Source organism: Lissotriton vulgaris, chromosome 3_1, assembly GCF_964263255.1.
Source record: "Lissotriton vulgaris chromosome 3_1, aLisVul1.2, whole genome shotgun sequence".
Lineage (NCBI taxonomy): Eukaryota > Metazoa > Chordata > Amphibia > Caudata > Salamandridae > Lissotriton > Lissotriton vulgaris.
This window is the reverse complement of record NC_141689.1, coordinates 645,292,535-645,313,024: the sequence shown is the minus strand read 5'-3', so window position 1 is coordinate 645,313,024 and position 20,490 is coordinate 645,292,535. Positions and strand designations below refer to the sequence as shown.

At 42.5% G+C, this 20,490-nt stretch overlaps 1 protein-coding gene across 1 annotated transcript in view; it reads right to left on the bottom strand.

Annotated features, from left to right (window-relative positions):
- Window positions 1-20,490, bottom strand: part of LOC147726875 (2'-5'-oligoadenylate synthase 1-like) — a 240,015-nt gene that overhangs the window by 204,428 nt on the left and 15,097 nt on the right. The gene's annotated exons all lie outside the window — the stretch shown is intronic.

Here is a 20,490-nt window from a genome sequence, read left to right as displayed (position 1 = left end):
ATGGCCAACCTCCCACCCCCAGGATGCAGATGAACTCCTGACTTAAACAGTCAAAATCTTCAATTGTATTCCCCACCCTGGAGTGCTGACTCCCCCGCTGGTGGCATATTTGCTCAGACATGATATTATAAAGATTTGCCTCTTGCTTCCATTAGTATGACTCCATCACAGGCACTTTGCACTTTCTAGTGACATTCCCAAGATGACCTGGGTGGGCTGACAAACTCATTCCTTGTCATTGAGACAATATGGCAACCCAAAGCACGCTGAACTTCATGTTATTTTGTGTAGGAGAGTAGGGTCTGCTTCCCTATGGTCCCCCCCACTTTTTGCTGTGATTTTCAGGTTTTTCGACTTTAGTGTGGCTGTGGGCCTGCTAATCAGACCCACAGCCCAGCTGTTCTCTCTCTAAATTGATACCATGTACTTTAAGCACATACCAGATTGGGTATTGGGTCATCTTTGTGAACCCCTGTATAGTGTACCATAGGTACCCAGGGCATAAGTGCATCCAAGGCCTACCAGGGGCTGCAGCATGTATTATGCCACCCCTGGCTGGCCCTCCAAACTGACACCACAGGCTGTTCAACAGAATAGAAGGGGGTTCCCCAGTGGGATGATTCAAATATTGGCAGGAAGAGGGGGAAAGAAACAGCTAAATAGAACAAATATGCCCTGCCAAAGTTAATTTGTAGGTCCCAAAAGGGGGATCCTAATGGTAGGTGGGTAGTGACACAATTCTACGTATCAGAGTTAACAATACATCACACAAGTAAAATACACCTTTTTATGAAAATAGAGTGGATTTATTAATAAAGTTCTGGTTCATATTTGAATTCATGTATGGACTATGAAACAAATGAGCAACAGTCCATTAAACATTGAGTATAAAGTGGGTCACAATTAGGCTTCACAGAGAACAAAACATTTATTCACGTCCCACACACTTCCGCAGTCATTCATAAAACATATACTCACTTTTAAACTAACTCACTATAATAATACAATTACACACATAAAATAATAGAGGTACATTATAGCCTGCAGGTAACAGATTTTAGAGCTGCTAGGACTAAATTAACAACATGGAGGCAAAACCAGATGGGCAGGGTGGATTGATAACAACTACACTAGAGGCCATCCATGTAGATCACGCCAACGCGCGTTTCGATGCGGAGAATATTTGGGCTGCACCTTCATCAGGGCGAAGAAGACCAAGGGGTGGGGACATATACGCTGTGGATGAAAGAGGAAGTTATTATATTTAACGATTCAGAAAAGGGGGTAGTGATGAACAGAGTGTCTGAATTAAGCAGACCACTCTTACCCAGTCCAAAGATCAGGGCTTGATCCATCACCGTTATTTATCTCACTGCCCCATCCCAGCTCAGAACCTGGCTATATGCAAATCAGTCTGTCCCTGGCCCAGTGCATCATGGGAACAGGGCAGGCTAAACTACCAAGCCAATTCTTCACCAGAAAGGAGACAAGCTACCGGGGACCGGTTTCTGGCATTTCAGTCGTCTTCGGCCCGGCTTGCTTGAATCCTGATGGAGCAGTGAGAAAGGGACTCATGTCTGAGTATACCCTGCCACACCTATAGTGGCCAAAAAAGATTCAGAAAAGGGGGTGGTGATGAACAGAGTGTCTGAATTAAGCAGACCACTCTTACCCAGTCCAAAGATCAGGGCTTGATCCATCACCGTTATTTATCTCACTGCCCCATCCCAGCTCAGAACCTGGCTATATGCAAATCAGTCTGTCCCTGGCCCAGTGCATCATGGGAACAGGGCAGACTAAACTACCAAGCCAATTCTTCACCAGAAAGGAGACAAGCTACCGGGGACCGGTTTCTGGCATTTCAGCCGTCTTCGGCCCAGCTTGCTTGAATCCTGATGGAGCAGTGAGAAAGGGACTCATGTCTGAGTATACCCTGCCACACCTATAGTGGCCAAAAACGATTCAGAAAAGGGGGTGGTGATGAACAGAGTGTCTGAATTAAGCAGACCACTCTTACCCAGTCCAAAGATCAGGGCTTGATCCATCACCGTTATTTATCTCACTGCCCCATCCCAGCTCAGAACCTGGCTATATGCAAATCAGTCTCTCCCTGGCCCAGTGCATCATGGGAACAGGGCAGACTAAACTACCAAGCCAATTCTTCACCGGCTGAAATGCCAGAAACCGGTCCCCGGTAGCTTGTTTCCTTCCCAGTATAAGAATTGGCTGGGTAGTTTGGTCTGCCCTGTTCCCATGATGCACTGGGCCAGGGTCAGACTAATTTGCATATAGCCAAGTTCTGAGCTGGGATGGTGCAGTGAGCTAAAAAACGGTGATGGATCAAGCCCTGATCTTTGGACTGGGTAAGAGTGGTCTGCTTAATTCAGACACTCTGTTCATCACCACCCCCTTTTCTGAATCATTTGTGTCCACCATAAGCGTGGAAGGGTATACTCAGATGTGAGTCCCTAGCTCATTGCACCATCAGGATTCAAGCAAGCCGGGCGAAGACGGCTGAAATGCCAGAAACCGGTCCCCGGTAGCTTGTTTCCTTCCCAGTATAAGAATTGGCTTGGTAGTTTGGTCTGCCCTGTTCCCATGATGCACTGGGCCAGGGTCAGACTAATTTGCATACAGCCAAGTTCTGAGCTGGGATGGTGCAGTGAGCTAAAAAACGGCGATGGATCAAGCCCTGATCTTTGGACTGGGTAAGAGTGGTCTGCTTAATTCAGACACTCTGTTCATCCCCACCCCCTTTTCTGAATCGTTATTATATTTAAGTCATATGAATCAATACATATCTGATATATACATTCAAGAATTCTAGAATACATTTGTCATGATTAGCATAATTAAAAGAAATACAGGAACATGTATGTTAAAAAGAATTTTCAAATTCATTCAAAATATTTAGGCTAGATCAAGGTGCGTGTCTACACTCTGAAAACGAGGTCACTCAAATATTTGGGTTCTTCCTCAATGGGAAGAACAAGTGGGGCAGAGAGTGAATAACCCCGGGTAATATACACTAACCAGGCAGAGAACCAGTGTGCTTACAAACATACAATCCATTTATACTAAACAGTTCCTCACTTTAAGAACAGGGGGTAGCATCAGGGCAGTTCAAACTTTGCAGCAACAGTAAAGAGTTTTCAGTTTTTTTATTTATTTTCCTTTCTTTAGTGGCATCATGGAGGAGCAGATATTCAAGGCATTAATAGACCTGACATCAGGTTCCAGCAATGGGTTTAAGGATGGTCGATAGGGAGAGGTTTACACGGAGAAGTCTCCAGTCTCAAGGGGCATAAGAGTATTAGCCTATAGGTAGGAGAACGGGGCTTACCTTTTTTCTCATTAAGGAAGTCTAACGTCTTGCGGACTTCGTAGGTATCAGAGAAAATTCACTGGATCAAAAAGTATGTGATTCTCTGAAGGCGGGGATCTAGATTGAGGAATCCAGTGGGTGAATATTAAGGAGATTTGGAGGTTCACAGCAAGACACGCCCCGGGTGTTCCTTTGGATAGAGGCACAGTTAGAATCAGACACCGTTGGTAAGTGCTGGCGGAGGCTCAGATGCATCTAAACTTCCTACCACAGGCTGATCACTCAGCTTGGGTAAGGTGGTGTAATCACCCCTTACTTAGATATAGTATATCTATATCTATCTATACATATAGACACATATGCACCTATAAGTCACTCCTATGGTAGGCCTCGACAATCCATTATTTTATGTGAGAGGGTGCCCTAGCATGAGCTGAGCCCCTCTGCAGCTTTCAGAACCATCTCCTTATAGCTGTTCTATGATATAGCCATACCATATACTCTTAAGTGCATTATAATCCTCTCGGTTAATGCTAACTTTGGATTGGCTTCATCGAAACATGTTGTGTAAGTTGTCAAACACTCTGGAATACTACCCCCCCCCCGCACCAGTTCTGGTGGCAGGGGTAGCATTCCACCCTTCTAGAGGGAGAAGACATGTAGTTACTGCTTTACCCGGTTAAAGTTAAACAGAGCCCCAGCATCACAAAATGGATGCTGCTGCCACAGACACAAGTCTGACCTCCTGCTGCTGGACGAAACTCCGGCAGGGGAGGCCTGGACAATACGTTTCCTGTCCAGGGAGGTTGCCAGCACCTCCCCAGACAGGCTGATGTGTATTGGGACAGGGAGGGCTGCATGAGCAGATGCTTTTTTGAGACACTGCCTGGGGCACACAAGGTGCTCCATGCATAGCCCGGTGCAAACCAGTTGCTGGGGCACTCCAGCCCCGCTCTGGTGTGAAACTGGACAAAGGGAAAGGGGTGTAACCACCCCCTTCCCAGGTCCACCCATAGGAGGGACCTAGCAGGTAATCCAGCCCCTTAGATTAGTATAAGTATAGGAGCTGTGTCCCCAGGACTTTAGATTATCCTGGAACGAAACTTTGATACAGAACTCCTGGACCTTCAACATTCTATTCTGACTAGAAGACGGAAGACATCTCCCTTGTGGCAAGGAGTGACCACCCTGTGCAAACAGGCACCACCAGTAACTTGCCTGTTTGCTTGGTTAACGCTCCCGCCGGAACCCGAAGACTTAGCGACACAAGAACTGGACTTCCAGACTTCCCTGACTCTGACCCACATCCACAACAAAGCTGAGACTCGTGACGGACACGAAAGACGTGGAACCGGACACCCGGGACATCCTGCATTTTGCTAACTGCATCGACTCCTGAGGTAACTCGCAGTTGTGCATTGTGGTACGAGAAGCCCCAGACCCCAGCACCATTTGCACCGAAGCTCAGCCCTCCACACTCCACGAATGCCGCGTGGGGCCTGCTCTTGCATTTCAGCTCAACGCGTCTTCCCGGTTGCTAGCCTGTTGGCTAGTGAGCCCCTGAAGACACTCCTTTGAAACCAAACTGCTTTCCTGGTTGCTCCAGGATTGCTCTAGCTTCCCTGTAAAGGAGAAGTTCCTCTGGCTTGTTGGGTCCAATCCGGATACCGACACCGCAGTCAACTAGATCCTTTGCGGGACAGCTCGAATCCAGCTCCTGGTTGTCATCGACACCTCCTGGTCCTCGTAGCTGCAGAGACTAGCTTCACCTCTTCACCTGAGATCATCGTGACATCGCCTGGTTCCTTCCTGGTGCCTTCCTGGTCACTGGCTAGTGACCCAGACTCTGTCCCCTCTGTTTTCAGGTTCTTCAGATCTTTGATCCACCCTTGGATCCACCCGGACACTTTTCCTCTGGTTGCCTGCAGCACTTCTTTGCGGATCTCCATAGAAAACATTGATGAAACCTGACACCAAAAGGCACCTATGCACCCAGCTTCCATGGGTGAGGTAACACGAGTACTCCGGTGCTCCCGTGGGTCTTGACTCTCGAAGTGTCCTAGTCTAAAGGGGTTTTGTCATAGTCCATCCGGAAGTACCCTTAAACAGTAACTTTGTAACTTCTTCGTTTCCCATTATAAGTCAATGGTAACTCGCGATTGTGTTTAGACACTGCATGCATCTCCCGTGGGCCTCCTACTTCCTAACCCTTGGTTGTTTATTGTAGCCCCCGCGATTCCCCAGGCCCTAGGCCTACTCACTGTTTCAGATGTGGTTCTATGGCATAACTGTATTTGTGCAACTTATCGTATGCTAATTGAGTAACTTGTGATGTACTTTGCCTCTGACCTCATAAAGAGTGCAGAGGGGTTGTGTTAGAAATAAATACATATATATTTGATATATACCTTGTGTGGTGTCCTTTCATTTGGTATTCAAGGGATTATAATTGGTAAAACAGCTTGCTTCACATGCTCTCTCAAGTCTTAGCCTATGCCTGCTGGTCCATGCTACCACTAGGATAGCTTGTCTATAAGGTTGATTTTACAACCACCATCAATAAGGGTCGATTAGACTGGTGCAAGGTGCCCACTAGAATAGTGGACATTATATGCCGGGCTAACTTCTCACATTTTGTTCGCTCTACAAAGTACCAAGGGGAACATTTTTAGCACCACTTTTAAGGGATATCCGGCCTCGTACATACGTTGATGGGTTCCAATATTTGCAATCATTGTTTACTCCTGTTATCTGTATTGCGGTCTCAAAGTATACCAAAGTTGCAATGGCTATTAGAAAGTGGTATGAACAATAGCAAACAAACAGGATGAGAAAAATCTTTTACCATATAATTTTTATTATTATGAAATGTTATGGTTGATGATATATATTTTTTTAATGTATCTGATTTTATTAATAAAGATACGTAAACTTTTAACCTGTAATGTCTGTTTGTCAAACTTGTGTGGTCTTGGTACCGAATAAAGTTATTTTGACTTGACTCCATCACATAGTCAATGGTGAACCAATCACACAAATAATGGTGAAGCAATTCAAGTCAATGCAATTCATTGTTTTTATTGAGCAAATGGTTATCCGAAACGGGCTTCCCAGAAACCTAGCACCAAGTGTACTTCACTAGTTTGGTCCATTACTAGACTATCACCTGGAAACACTTCCGCTTGCCTTCGAAGTGCTTCACAGCATCTCCTTTCATGGTAACCTAATTATGAGCAAAGATTGAATGGAGGAGGTAAGTACAAACTTTTAGAGATAATCCTATAGTCTTTCACTCTTCTTCATCACTGGCACACTAATGAGCAGTGAACATCAAGTCTGCAATGACAAGACTTGTGTGCCTCCAAGGTCCTCACAACTCACACCGTCTACAAGCCAGGCATATAAACCTGGTATTGCATTCTAGACTAGGCAATACTGTGCTTTACGGCCATACCAATGGCAGTAAGGCTTTACATAAATTATAAATACGATAGAGTACTATAGTGGTGTAATATTATGTGTGAATAAATTGAACTGGGAGTGGATAGTCACAATTTCTGCACACTTATCCTCGTACCCAGGAGCATCATCAACCCCTTCCTTTAGCAGCCACAGCAGGGTGGAGTTCTTTATGGACCTCTTCTGTCTGCAGCTTGGCAGACAAAGCTCTTAATTAGCACTATAAAGGAATGCCGGTGTAAATAGGAGAGAAAGGGGGATCATGGTGGAATGAAAGATTGGGAGATAGGAAAGGGGAAGAAGGAAGAAATATAGAATGTAAAAAGGGTGGAAAGAAGGCTGATAGGAAGGACTATATGAAGAATTGGATGGATGAGTGAGTGGATGGATGAATAAGTGGGTAGATGTATGAGTAAGTGAAAAGATGAGAGAATGGATAGGTGGATGAACATGTGAAAGGATGGCAGAGAAAAGGAAATCAGAGTATAGATGGATGGGTAGATAGCAGGCTGGCTGGTTTTATTGATCAATGGGTAAGTCAAAGGAAGGATGAATTCATGCATAGATGATGGATGGGTAAAAGGATGGATGAAATGGCCGATGGGCGGAATGGGGAAAGATTGATTGAAGGATGAAAGAATGAATGAATGAATGGATGACAAAGTAAAGGTGAAATAGTGGATATCAGCAAGTAGATGAAAGAATGAATGAATCTATGCTTAGATTGAAGAGACAAAAAAGTGTTGTAGGGAGGGTCAGGTTCCCTTGCTTCATTTGCTTGGTGCCATCAGAACTAGCACTGTGTGGCATGTCCTGGTAGTGACAAACAATCATTTTGGTTTTTCACTAGTGTGAGGCTGCCCTCTCATAGGAATGCATTGGGGATTCCCTGATAAATGTTTCAGTGGTAATTCCTCATCTGAGAGGAGTAGAGTGGTCACGTTTGGTATGTTTGGAATAGTGGTAATAAATGCTGCGCAATGGCGTTTGCAGATTTATTATCACTATTTTAGAAATGCCACTTTTAGAAGGGGGCATTTCTTGGTGCTATGTGTCTTTGTGCCTGCCTGATGTGCATCGCATGTCTGGCTCTGGAGTGACGGGCTGGGTGAGTCAGCACTAGGCTGAATAGGCCAATCTGCATTGGGAGTGGTCGGAGGAGTAGCCCCTGGGACTGAATGGGGCTGTGCCTAGCTTTCACAATGCTGGCTCTGGCCCCCTGTGGTGTGTCTGGGGCCAGAGCCTTCACTGACAAAGGGGGTGGTGGTGGTGCACCTTTAGAGAAAGGTGCAAGTGCCCCCAGAACTGGTTTGGACCGGGCTCAGAGCCCTGGACCATGGGGAAAGCAAAGGCATAAGGGGTATAAGTACTGGGGCTGTGACCCATGTAAGTTTGCTGCTTGATACTACTTGAGACCGGCAGGCTGCCAGTCTGCCAGGAGGAGCCGCCGCTGGGGCTTGACCTGCTGGCCTGCTTGGCAGCTGCGGGGTCTGCTGTCTGTCTTGGAGCCCCAGTGCGCTGGCCTGTCTGTGCACTCCTTGGAGGGGAGTGCTAATTGCTCCCTGCTGATGTCTGCAGATGGAAGATTCTTAGAATATTGCCCAGACTTCCAGGTGGTGATTTGGCAGCAAACAAGTGGTGAGCACTTTTTCCTGAGCCTAATAAAGGGGGGCTCCTACTGACCAGTGCCTCGTGTGCGCTCGATCTTCATTGCCCCTGCAAGCCAGTGCCGAGGAGCAGCATGTGGCCATGCTGTGGGCGAGGGTGAAGGGCCAGCCATCCCCAAACCAAGAAAATGGCAGAGGCTCCGCTCCACATTGTATGGCAGAAGAAGCAGAAGGAGCAACGGAGACCACACTCCGTGAAACCACAGGACTAGAAGCCAGGCGAGGAAGAAACAGGAAGTCAGGCGGGGCTTGCCTGACTGTGGGCGGGGCACCCGTGAGACAAGAGAGAGCCATGCGTGTTATCTAAAGCCCATCGGGCAGCAGAGAGAAGGTCCACAAGAAGTAAGGAGGAGAGAGCTGCAGTGAGGGAGAGCTTCCCTTTGTTTTAGAGGAAGAGTGCGGGGGAAGCCGGAAGTCAGTCAAACTTCGTGCCCGACTGTTGGCGGGACGACCGTCCAGAGAGACGAAGCCTCATGGGCATTCAGTGCCTAAGGAAGGGAGAAGTCAGCGTGGGCAACTGCAACTTGGAGCTGAGCTTCGTTTTCTTGCTTCTACCTGGGTTGCAGTGTGGTGATGCCAGAGGGCCCGACCAAAGGAGCGATTGAGTCGCCAGAAGGAAGGAGACAGCCTGGTTGTGGACAGGGTCGCCTCATCAGAACAACGTTGCCGGAGAGTTGACCAAAGAGGCCCTGGTGAGTAGGGCAAGCCTGGCATACTTGTTTTTCCTGAATCTGGTCACAGCTGCTCCGCAGACTCGCAGGCAGTTGCAACATCGGGGACAGACTGCAAGGAAGGAGTCAAGGGTGAGTGGCACCCCACCCCCCTCGCATTATGGGCAATGTTCTTGGGGCCTTGCAGGGCGAGCACAGGACAGGGCCCCTGTAGAGTGTCTTAACTTTGGGGGCAGATTGTGAGCTGGGAAGCTCGAGGACTCCCGGGGTTATAGGGGCATCTTGTGGGCACACTGTGGGGAAGCCTTAAGGGAATGGGAATCGGATGCAGGCTGGGGGGGAAACTCTCACCAGAGACCCCAGTCCTGCTGAGTAGCAGTGCCCTAGTTATGGCGAGGAACGTTGACGATATCAGGGTGTCCTACTTATGGTGACTACAGTTGTTTCAACACCTGATACCAGGAGTGGTTCCTGTGCTGAGGGCTCGACCTAGTTGTTGCCCGATAGGCCCAGGGATTCATGATTTATGTTATACCCTGTTGTGATCAGGCTTTAGGGTTACATTGCCCAGGGTTGATACTCTACGCATTATATGGTGATTACACTGTTCTCTGGGCATGTCCTCAGTATTTCTTATGGCCCTACTGTGATGTGATGCATAATGTGACTTATGCCTAAGGTGATGATGCAGAATGTGTTTATGCCTAATGGGAATGCCTAATGTGGTTCATGCATAAGTGCTAATACCAGTAGTTGCTGGTTGTTTTACTTTCACTACTTGCATTCTAGTGGTTCTTACAGTGGCCTGATTGTCCCTGCCATGTATATAACCCTCTGTAAAGTACTACATAGTGCTAGTTGGCATAATGTATATTTGTGATTGTGATCTAATGTGTTTATGAGTAATACAATGGCTATTTTCTTATATAACCTTGTGTGGAGTTTCTTTTGTAGTGTTCCGCTGCTGTGTGAGAGTGTTGTGCAAACACTTTGCACATTGCTTCTGAGGAAAGCCTGACTGCCCGTGCCAAGCTACCAAGGGGGTGAGCAGTGGTTATCTTCAGCGTGTAACACCCTTGCCCTGCCTAGAGTGGTGGTTTCTGCCTGGCTTTAGGGCATGCCCTAGCCAACCAGACATTCAATTTCTAACAACAGGACATTGTTTGTTTGCTTATCTCAGCATTTGAAGTCAAATGCCTGCTTGGAGGCGTCTGTTGGTGCGGAAGGCAACTTTGTTAAAGGGAAAAAGGGAGTGGTAGGTAATCTTCCTCCATCAACCACACAGTGGAAAAACAAATCAAAGACTGCTGGAATGAGACCATTTGTATTGCACAATCACAGCATGTGCAACATCTAACAAAGGTCCGAGGGACCCATTGCAAACGCAATGTGACTCGATAGCAGCATATGTAGGTCTTGCTTGCCAACACAGCTGTTTCAGTTGGAGACTTCTAACTTTTGAAGCCAAAAATAGCTTTATTTTAGCTGTTTACTGCCTAAAATTGCCTCCGCTACAATTTATGTCAATGGGGAAATAGATTCCCCATATATTTTTTTCTCAATCTCCCACCTCCTGATTTCAAAACGTTGGCATTTATGACTTAGTTTAATGATAGGATATGGTCGGATGGCCAAATTGGACACCTTAAACATGATGATACACGGTTTACTACTTTTCTTTATCCTCTGCATCATCCATGCTGAATCATTTTCAGTACTGATGGTTTTGAAACTAATCCTCTTCCAAAAATAATCACTTTAATAGAAAATGCAGGTTTTGTACTTACTAAGCCTATATTTAATACCCCCCAGAAGTGCATTCTTTTTCCAGTTACTGAAACAAATATTGGCATTGTGCTGCAAGCTACAAGCATTGTAGATGCTGGTTTGTGCACCGGGGAGCAAGCATAGACAAAGGCATCTGTAAATGGATAACACAGAAAACCATTTTCAAACCTGATAATTCTGGCTTTAATACCAATGCGTGAATGCATGTGGTTTTACAAATGCAGTTTACATGTGTTGCATGCATAAATGCTGTTTATCAAATTAAAGCCTGCCCTATTGTCTTTGCCAGTGCTGGGAAAAGTAGCAAAAAATAATTTATTTCTGTATGAATGCAGAAAGGTGATAAGCTAAATGTGTGAAACAGAATGATAATTAAATGTACTTTTCAGATACAAAATAGTTCCCTATTCATTCCAAATGAAACATATCCTGGATGGAGGAATGATAAACCAAATAGCCAATAGCGTGAAATTTGAGATAAATATTCTTCTGGATGGAATTAAAGCCCACTCTATATTTTAAAGAATTGGTTAAAACACACCTTGCAGACAGTTCTGCTGTCAAGCCAGCCCCGAAAAGTGTGGGTTTCTTCTCAGTAAAATCCATTTTCCAGATGCATTTGTCAGAACGTTCTCACTAACTGATCAAAAACAAGGCAACCATCTTGTAATAGCAAAACAATAATGCAGTGTGTAGAATACTGCTTGGATGACACAGAAGCACTGGAAAGCAAGAGCCTGTAAAGACATGAGAAACAAGCATTGGCATAGCCAATAGGTCTCGCCTTTGGGACCTTATAAGTATTTAGTTATGCAGCACAATATCCTTGGTGCAACAACATCAACTTTTGCATGGGTAAACACATATGAGGTCCCAAAGGCGAGACCCATTGGCTATGCCAATGCTTGCTTTGATTCATATAGGTAACATAGTTTAAGTAGAAGAAAGTTCACACATATTGGAGTGTGGCATACTCTAGAAGTGATATAATATATATAAAAACGAATGTATGTCTGTCTGTTTGTCCTTCATGCATTACTACACCATTCATCCGATCGGCATGAAATTTTGGGAAGTTGTTGAGTACACACCCGCAAAGGTTTCTGGCAAAAAAAAAAATTAAAACCAAAAAAAAATGTTAAAAGTTGTTAAGTAAACTCCCGCGAAGGTTTCTGGCAAAAAAAAAAAAAAGAAAAATGTGTTAAATATCGGCCCACGTCCCCCAGCCCCCCAGGGCCCTCATAATCTTTCCAATACTGAACGTTTACAGTTTCCGGTGCGACTCGCTTTTGCAATGACCATCAACAAAGCACAAGGGCAATGCTGCAAGTGTGTGGACTAGATTTGGACAATCCGTGCTTCTCACAGGGACAACTGTATGTGGCTAGCTTACGCGTCGGAAAACCTTCTGATTTATTCGTGTACGCACCAGATGGAAAAACAAAAAATACCGTGTATCCACAAGCACTCGAACAAATAAACAGAATTAAAACATCAATTTAACATTTTTTCCATATTAAAATGAATAAGTTTCAATAAAAATGACACAATGTAAATTGAATGTTATCATAACAAGTTTCCTTAAATTTCCTTTCTTCTGAGATCGCAGCAACGTGCGACGGGTAAGCTAGTATATGTATGTATATATATATACACATGAGACTGGTTTTGAAACAAAGATCGTGGGAACTAAACCAGCCTCAAACAACAAGAGGAAGAAGAAGAGGCCGGAGATGGGTACCAAAATCAAGTACAACACCAAGAAACCAACAAGAAGAAGCAAAAGGAGAAAGTGGCCCCCAAAACGTGGGAACAGAAACCAGATCCATGCGGAAAAAGAATCAGAAATAGATTGGCAAGAAATATCGCACCAAAAAGAGGAATTGGAAATATTGAATCTCTCCAACAGGTCAATCAATAGCAATGAGATCTCACTCTTGAAAAAAGGCATCAACTTCTGCCCATCCGAACCTATGAACCTGGCGCAAACCAGAATTGATGTATACAAATACATAAGAAAAATCAAATTGGCAAAAGTATTTGAGGAAAATGAACAAATGTCAAATTTCACTAAACGAAAGCAAGCCAAACAATCAACAGAAACAGAGGAAGAACGAGGTCTAACAACCAAAGACCTTCCAGCATTAGTACTCCTAACAAACTTGGATGTAATGGGGGAGGAAGAACCAATCTCTGAATCAGGAGTATGTCCACAGAAAGGAGCAGGACTAAGTGGCATGAAAAGACCTTCGAAGTTCTATCCACAATTACCACCAGGTAATAAAATTGATCTATTTCAGGAGGCGATCACTAAAGAACTATACAAAATAAACCAGAAACCAGATCCATGCGGAAAAAGAATCAGAAATAGATTGGCAAGAAATATCGCACCAAAAAGAGGAATTGGAAATATTGAATCTCTCCAACAGGTCAATCAATAGCAATGAGATCTCACTCTTGAAAAAAGGCATCAACTTCTGCCCATCCGAACCTATGAACCTGGCGCAAACCAGAATTGATGTATACAAATACATAAGAAAAATCAAATTGGCAAAAGTATTTGAGGAAAATGAACAAATGTCAAATTTCACTAAACGAAAGCAAGCCAAACAATCAACAGAAACAGAGGAAGAACGAGGTCTAACAACCAAAGACCTTCCAGCATTAGTACTCCTAACAAACTTGGATGTAATGGGGGAGGAAGAACCAATCTCTGAATCAGGAGTATGTCCACAGAAAGGAGCAGGACTAAGTGGCATGAAAAGACCTTCGAAGTTCTATCCACAATTACCACCAGGTAATAAAATTGATCTATTTCAGGAGGCGATCACTAAAGAACTATACAAAATAAAAGGTATAAGTTACAAAGACAATCTTAAAAAGGAAGAGAGAATGGCATTAAAGGACCTGACAGAGGATAAAAGTATAACCATAAAAATGGCGGACAAAGGTCGCAATGTGGTCATCCAAGACACAAAGGATTATGTAGCAGAAGCACAGCACCAACTAGGTGACAAGAACTACTACAGAAAATTGGATAATAACCCTGCTGAAATATTCAAAAAGAAACTAGATCTAAAACTGAAATCCTGGAGAGAACAAAACCTATTAGACCTGGACGAGGAGAAGTTTCTGACAACGGACCACCCAATACTCGCCACAATATACTTCCTTCCGAAGGTCCATAAAAACCCACGAAAACCACCAGGGCGGCCTATTGTCTCTTCCAAGGGATCACTCATGGAACCGATAGCTAGTTACATTGACTTTTTTCTAATGCCCCTGGTAACCAATTTAAGTTCCTACCTACGCGATACCACAGACTTGCTAAAACAATTGGAAGAATTACCATGGCAATCTAATTACATGCTTGTTACAATGGACGTAGTATCATTGTATGCTAACATTGAAAATGACATTGGACTAAACGCATGTGCTCACTTCCTAAAAGACCGGGATATACAACTCAAAAGACATAATCAAATGTTAATGGAAATGATCGAACTGTGCTTGACTCAAAATACATTTTTGTTTGGTGAAGAGTTATTTCAGCAAGTTAAGGGATGTGCTATGGGCTTTGCCTTTAGTCCGGCATATGCATGCCTCACAATGGGGTGGTTTGAACAACAAATTGCCTGGCACCCTGACAATGATTTCTATGTCAACAAAATTGCAAAATGGGTCAGATTTATTGACGACCTTCTCATTGTTTGGGAAGGCACAAAGCAGGAATTCGAAGCATACTTCCAAATTCTAAATTCCACAAGTACCAATCTAAGATTCACTTACAACATCGACAAAACAAAAGCCATATTCCTGGATACGGAAATCTACATTCACAATGAACGAGTAGAAACTACTCTACATAGAAAGGAGACTGCAACAAACTCCACACTACATGCAAGCAGTTTTCATACACCGTCGGTTGTACAAAATATTCCATATGGGGAATTTTTAAGATTGCGAAGGATCTGCTCGGAAGACACAGAATGGAAAAGGACAAGCTTCGAAATGGCACATAGGTTTAAAAACAGAGGATATAACAAGAAAATCATTGAAAGATGCTGGACAAGAGCAAATAACAAAACAAGAAGGGAAACACTCACATCCAAAAAGAAAAACACTGAACAGAACGATCAAACTGATGACAGAAAAATACGATTGATTCTGGACTATACGAGGGAATCGAAACAAATTGTGACAATCATCAGAAAGAATTGGAAATTGTTACAACTAGACCCTGTCACAAGCAAAATAGTGGGCAAGCACCCGGAAATAACATATAGAAGAGCAAGAAACCTTAAAGACAGATTGTTACAAAGCCATTACAGAGACAACACCAAAAAAAAGAAAGGCATTCAGTGGATGAAAACAAAAGGTTTCATTAAGTGCCAACACTGCAAGGTGTGTCAAATAGCGGTGAACAAAAAGGAAGTGACAATGCCTAATAACAAAACATGGAGAATAAAGGAACTAATAAATTGTGTAAGTACTCATGTGGTATATGTGATAGAGTGCCCGTGTGCACTCAAATACATCGGGAGCACCAAAAAAGAATTAAAAAAAAGAATTTTGGAACATGTGAGAGCGACAGTAAATAAAGACCGTAATAATGCTGTGGCCAAGCACATGGAACAATCACACAATGCAGATTGGACACTTCTCAAGTTCTATGCCTTGGAAACAGTCCTCCCACATGACAGAGGGGGGGACCGAGAAAAAACTTTAAGATGCCGTGAGTCACGACAAATTCTAAATTTCAGGACAATGACTCCGACAGGTCTTAACCAAAGTGAAGAACTTTATGTGCATCTATGATATTTGTGTCTTCACTATGAACTATGATCCTTTGTTTCAAATATAGACAGAACGAACAGTGGTACTCAGTAGGTTGTGAAACATAAGGGGGTTTGCATTTCACGAGACTATGAGTAAATGTGGTTACGTAATAGAGTTACCATGTGTGTCACAGAAGTAGATGGTAATGGGAATAATTGCACAGTATGCAGACATGCCCACCGGAGGGCATTAAATGTGAAGAACATTAATTTTTGTGATTGCCCACTAGAGGGCAGGAATGTTTATGTACTTATCAAGGTTTAAGGTTTTTGTGCATTATGTATAACGTAAAAGGGTGGTTAGAAAAAGATGACCACAGGTTTTTTTAAAAATAATTCATCACTTAATACCAAAAAGTGTGACAAAGTAACTCATATGTAACAATTATATGCGTAATGGATAACAATTCATACATAATAGTCAGTAATTACAACATGAACTACAACTCCCACATCACCTCCATCGTCAAACAAAGGAAGTGACGTTTTGTAAATGGCTTCTGGCAACACCCTATTGATATAGGAGGGGCTCACTATTGCTGGCTTGTATTGACCGTGAGAAAGCTGTGTGTACACAGCGAAACGCGTCGGTGCTTTTTCTGCTGATAGACTGAATGCCACTTGTGAAATAAATCGGATGGAAACTATGCTGATTCCGTGAGTGCGTCTTCATTTCTCGCAAGAGAGCTGGACATAAAAAAAAAAAAATATATATATATATATATATAGATATATATATATATAGATATATATATATCTATATATATATATATATATATATATATATATCAACAAAAACCAATGGTGGATTTGCTTAGTACGATCAGCACATCATAGAAAAATATCTCCCTTGTTATGAATTTATGCAGTGTTAGTTGAATCCCTTTATGGGAGTGCAAGTCTGATGTAGTGCTCATCCACCTTTTAGCACCAATCAACGATCCCCAACCCACTCACGGTGAGGCAGAGTGTCATATACAATTTATAAACAAACACCAGTGCACATCCCTTTTAGTCACTCTTATCCAATAGGCATCCGGCCAAGTCAATCCAATTTTTCAAATGTTCTTTCCATTCACAAATATAAATGCACAGTGTTCATTGATATTCAATGTTCTTTTATTGATTCTTTTCTTGTCACAACTGTCACAGCCGACACGCCTTTCGCCCTCCGCGGGCTTTTTCAAGGCTGTAATTTACATACAAGATATAGCACCATATCAGATCTGTACATTATGGGCCACCTTCAAATCATCATTACCTATTAACATAGGTCTAATCCACACGTGTGAATTGTGCCACCACCACCTGCATAATTGCGGCGTGCACCTCGTGCCAATCAAGTTCTTATTCATATAACATGATCAATTTTCTATTGTTTCATGTACTGAGGGCACGCCCACTGCGTGAGATCACCTTACACCATGATACCCATGTCTTTCTTAAAACAAATTTCAAGGCAACCACTATATATTTGCATGTGTTCAAATGATTTTATTACTAATATGCCCATCACCGCAAATTTTCTTTAAGCTATATTCCTAAGAAGGACTCTATAGTATCACTTACCAAGTACTTTATGGTGAGCAGTATGTATTGTAAGAATCGATAATTATCAAGGAACCTTTAGGCATTGTTCCTGTGAAAATATATGGACGTGATATTAGCATTGTGCCCAGTACATGGCTAGACAGTCACTTCAGTTTGGTGATCTGTATAGATTCATTGATCTACAGGCTTACCTTCAAGCCTTTCGCTTTCACACATCAAGGTGCTGTCAGTATATTTCGTTAATCTAGAATCCATCCATATGTTGATTATCCGAGTTTGTACGCGCTATCTGGAGCCTTGATAAGTTCCATCTAAAATGTCAATAAGGTTATGCCATCAGTTACATTGACCTTTCCGATATCTCTATTATTTTACCATTCCGTCCATATATATAAATGTCCAAACGTTTTTCAAACTATGATGTTGTTGGAATGGTCATAGGTCAACTCACATAACAATGCCAGTATTTTAAAACTACTTAGTTACTTTTGTATAACTAACATCTTTAGTTAAAAAGAATAATATAACATCTCTTAAAAAAGTCCCCAAGTGCGACCAAAACTCCGACTGATTCGTCTATATTGACTCATCATTAAACCGTCCCTCTTCATAATGCTGACAAGGTATTCTCCTATCAGACTTTGCCAATATGAAGTTAATGCTATCTCTAAAGCAAACGGTATAGAGAGCACTTTTAAAAAAAAGCGTATCACCTTTCTCGGCCATTATTTATCATGCATGCAACAAGCAGAGTTCACCGGTATAGCGTTGCTTTTAAGTCTTGGGAAAACGGTATCGTAAGCACCTTTACCAGCATATTTTGTTTGTTCCAACAATATTTAAACCGCGACTCCCAAGCAAAATAATCCCGCTACTATTGTTAAACATGTTGAGCTTAACTACGTTCTCATCGTCTTAAGTTTACCGAGTTCTACTTTCAAAGCTTACCGCCATTGCACGTCTGGTGGCGTTGGAAAGGGTAGCCTCCTTCCGCGTTTTCCTTCCCAAGGACCTCTCTGTCTTCCCTCCCCTATGTTCTGTTGAAGGGCGACGACGGACCGATTGCTGGATCTGATGTTGCTCTCTGTGCTCGCGTAGCAGCCATTTTAGAGTGTCTGAGTTTTCTAATGAGTAATAGCTGATTCTCATTCCCAGCATATATCTATACCTGTATTGCAATAGTTTTCTAAGCAGAAATAAACCAATTTGATGCATTGTCATGAGTAAGGGTTTCAGGTGATCCCACTTAGTTGTCGCTCTCTTTTTAAAACAGATCAACAAGTTTTAATCAGTTGCTATTCCAAGTTAAACATCGCAATTTATAGAGTCGCTGTTTCTACCAATATTCTCATTATATAAAATCTTTTCCTCCTCTAAAATCATAATTTAAATAACACGAACTAATATAACCAGCTTGTTATATGTGTTCTTGAAGGGCACATTTACTTTTCAATTTGTCTATCAATCAGATGTTATCCCAGAACATGGACTCATAGCATTTTCCCCAGATACTACTTGATCATCTCTGTAACATCAAAAATAATTTCATAATCTTTCACAAAAATTCATACATCTCTTTATCAATATTAGCCCCCTTCCCCACTGCTCTCAAAGAGATAATCCATTTACTTTGCAGTTGACGTAACTTACGCTCACGGTTACCTCCCCTGTTGCCTGCCATTGCCACATCTATTCCATGGAATCTAATCCTATGCAGTTCATTCTGTTGATGTGTCGTATTAAAATGTACTGAAAACGGATATTGCATATTGTTGTTGCGTATAGCACAAATATGCTCCTGTATCCTGTCGTTTAAAGGCCTTATTGAACTTCCAATGTATATCCAATCGCATACACATCTTAAACAATACACTGTGTGTGTTGTATTGCAGTTAATAAAGTGATGTATCGTGTATTGTTTCTGACTGTTATATTGGAAGTTAATCGTCTTGTTCAGTGCAAAGCAGCATATGCAACAGCTACCAAATTTGAAAAACCCTTTGGGAGCTGTAGGCATCCAGTTCTGTACTCTCTGTGGGGGAAAGTAACTTGGACATAATTCCTGTCTCAGAGTTTTGCCTCTACTAAAAGTAATTGTTGGTTTCATTCCTACTTTATCATGTACACTAGTATCCTCCAATAGTAAGTGCCAGTGTTTATTTAGTATTTTATATAGATCTGTGCTCACTGTACTGTATGGTGTTATAAATCTTATGTTTCTTTTTGTCTTGGCAGATTTATGTTGTTTATACTTGAGCAGTGAGTCTCTATTTATTTTGTCTATTCTATTTCTTGCACTGGTTACTATTTCTTTGTTATAACCCCTAGATAGGAGTCTCTTTTCTACTAATCTTAGTTCTGTGTCCACTCTATCTGTATCAATACAGTTTCTTTTGATTCGTAACATTTCCCCACAAGGGATTGCTTTAAAGCATTAAAGCAATCCCTTTTGGGGAAATGTTACGAAAGATTATGAAATTATTTTTGATGTTACAGAGATGATCAAGTAGTATCTGGGGAAAATGCTATGAGTCCATGTTCTGGGATAACATCTCTATAAATTGCGATGTTTAACTTGGAATAGCAACTGATGAAAACTTTCCAACGCCAACAGACGCGCAATGGCGGTAAGCTTTGAAAGTAGAACTCAGTAAACTTAAGACGATGAGAACGTAGTTAAGCTCAACATGTTTAACAATAGTAGCGGGATTATTTTGCTCGGGAGTCGCGGTTTAAATATTGTTGGAACAAACAAAATATGCTGTTAAAGGCGCTTACGATACCGTTTTCCCAAGACTTAACAGCAACGCTATACCGGTGAACTCTGCTTGTTGCATGCATGATAAATAATGGCCGAGAAAGGTGATACGCTTTTTTTTAAAGTGCTCTCTATACCGTTTGCTTTAGAGATAGCATTGACTTCATTTTGGCAAAGTCTGATAGGAGAATACCTTGTCAGCATTATGAAGAGGGACGGTTTAATGACGAGTCAATATAGACGAATCAATCTGAGTTTTGGTCGCACTTGGGGACTTTTTTAAGAGATGTTATATTATTCTTTTTAACTAAAGATGTTAGTTATACAAAAGTAACTAAGTAGTTTTAAAATACTGGCATTGTTATGTGAGTATTGGAGTGTGGAGAAGTGTGGCTCAGGGGTTAGAGGCGGCAGACCCGGAAGCTGAGATCGG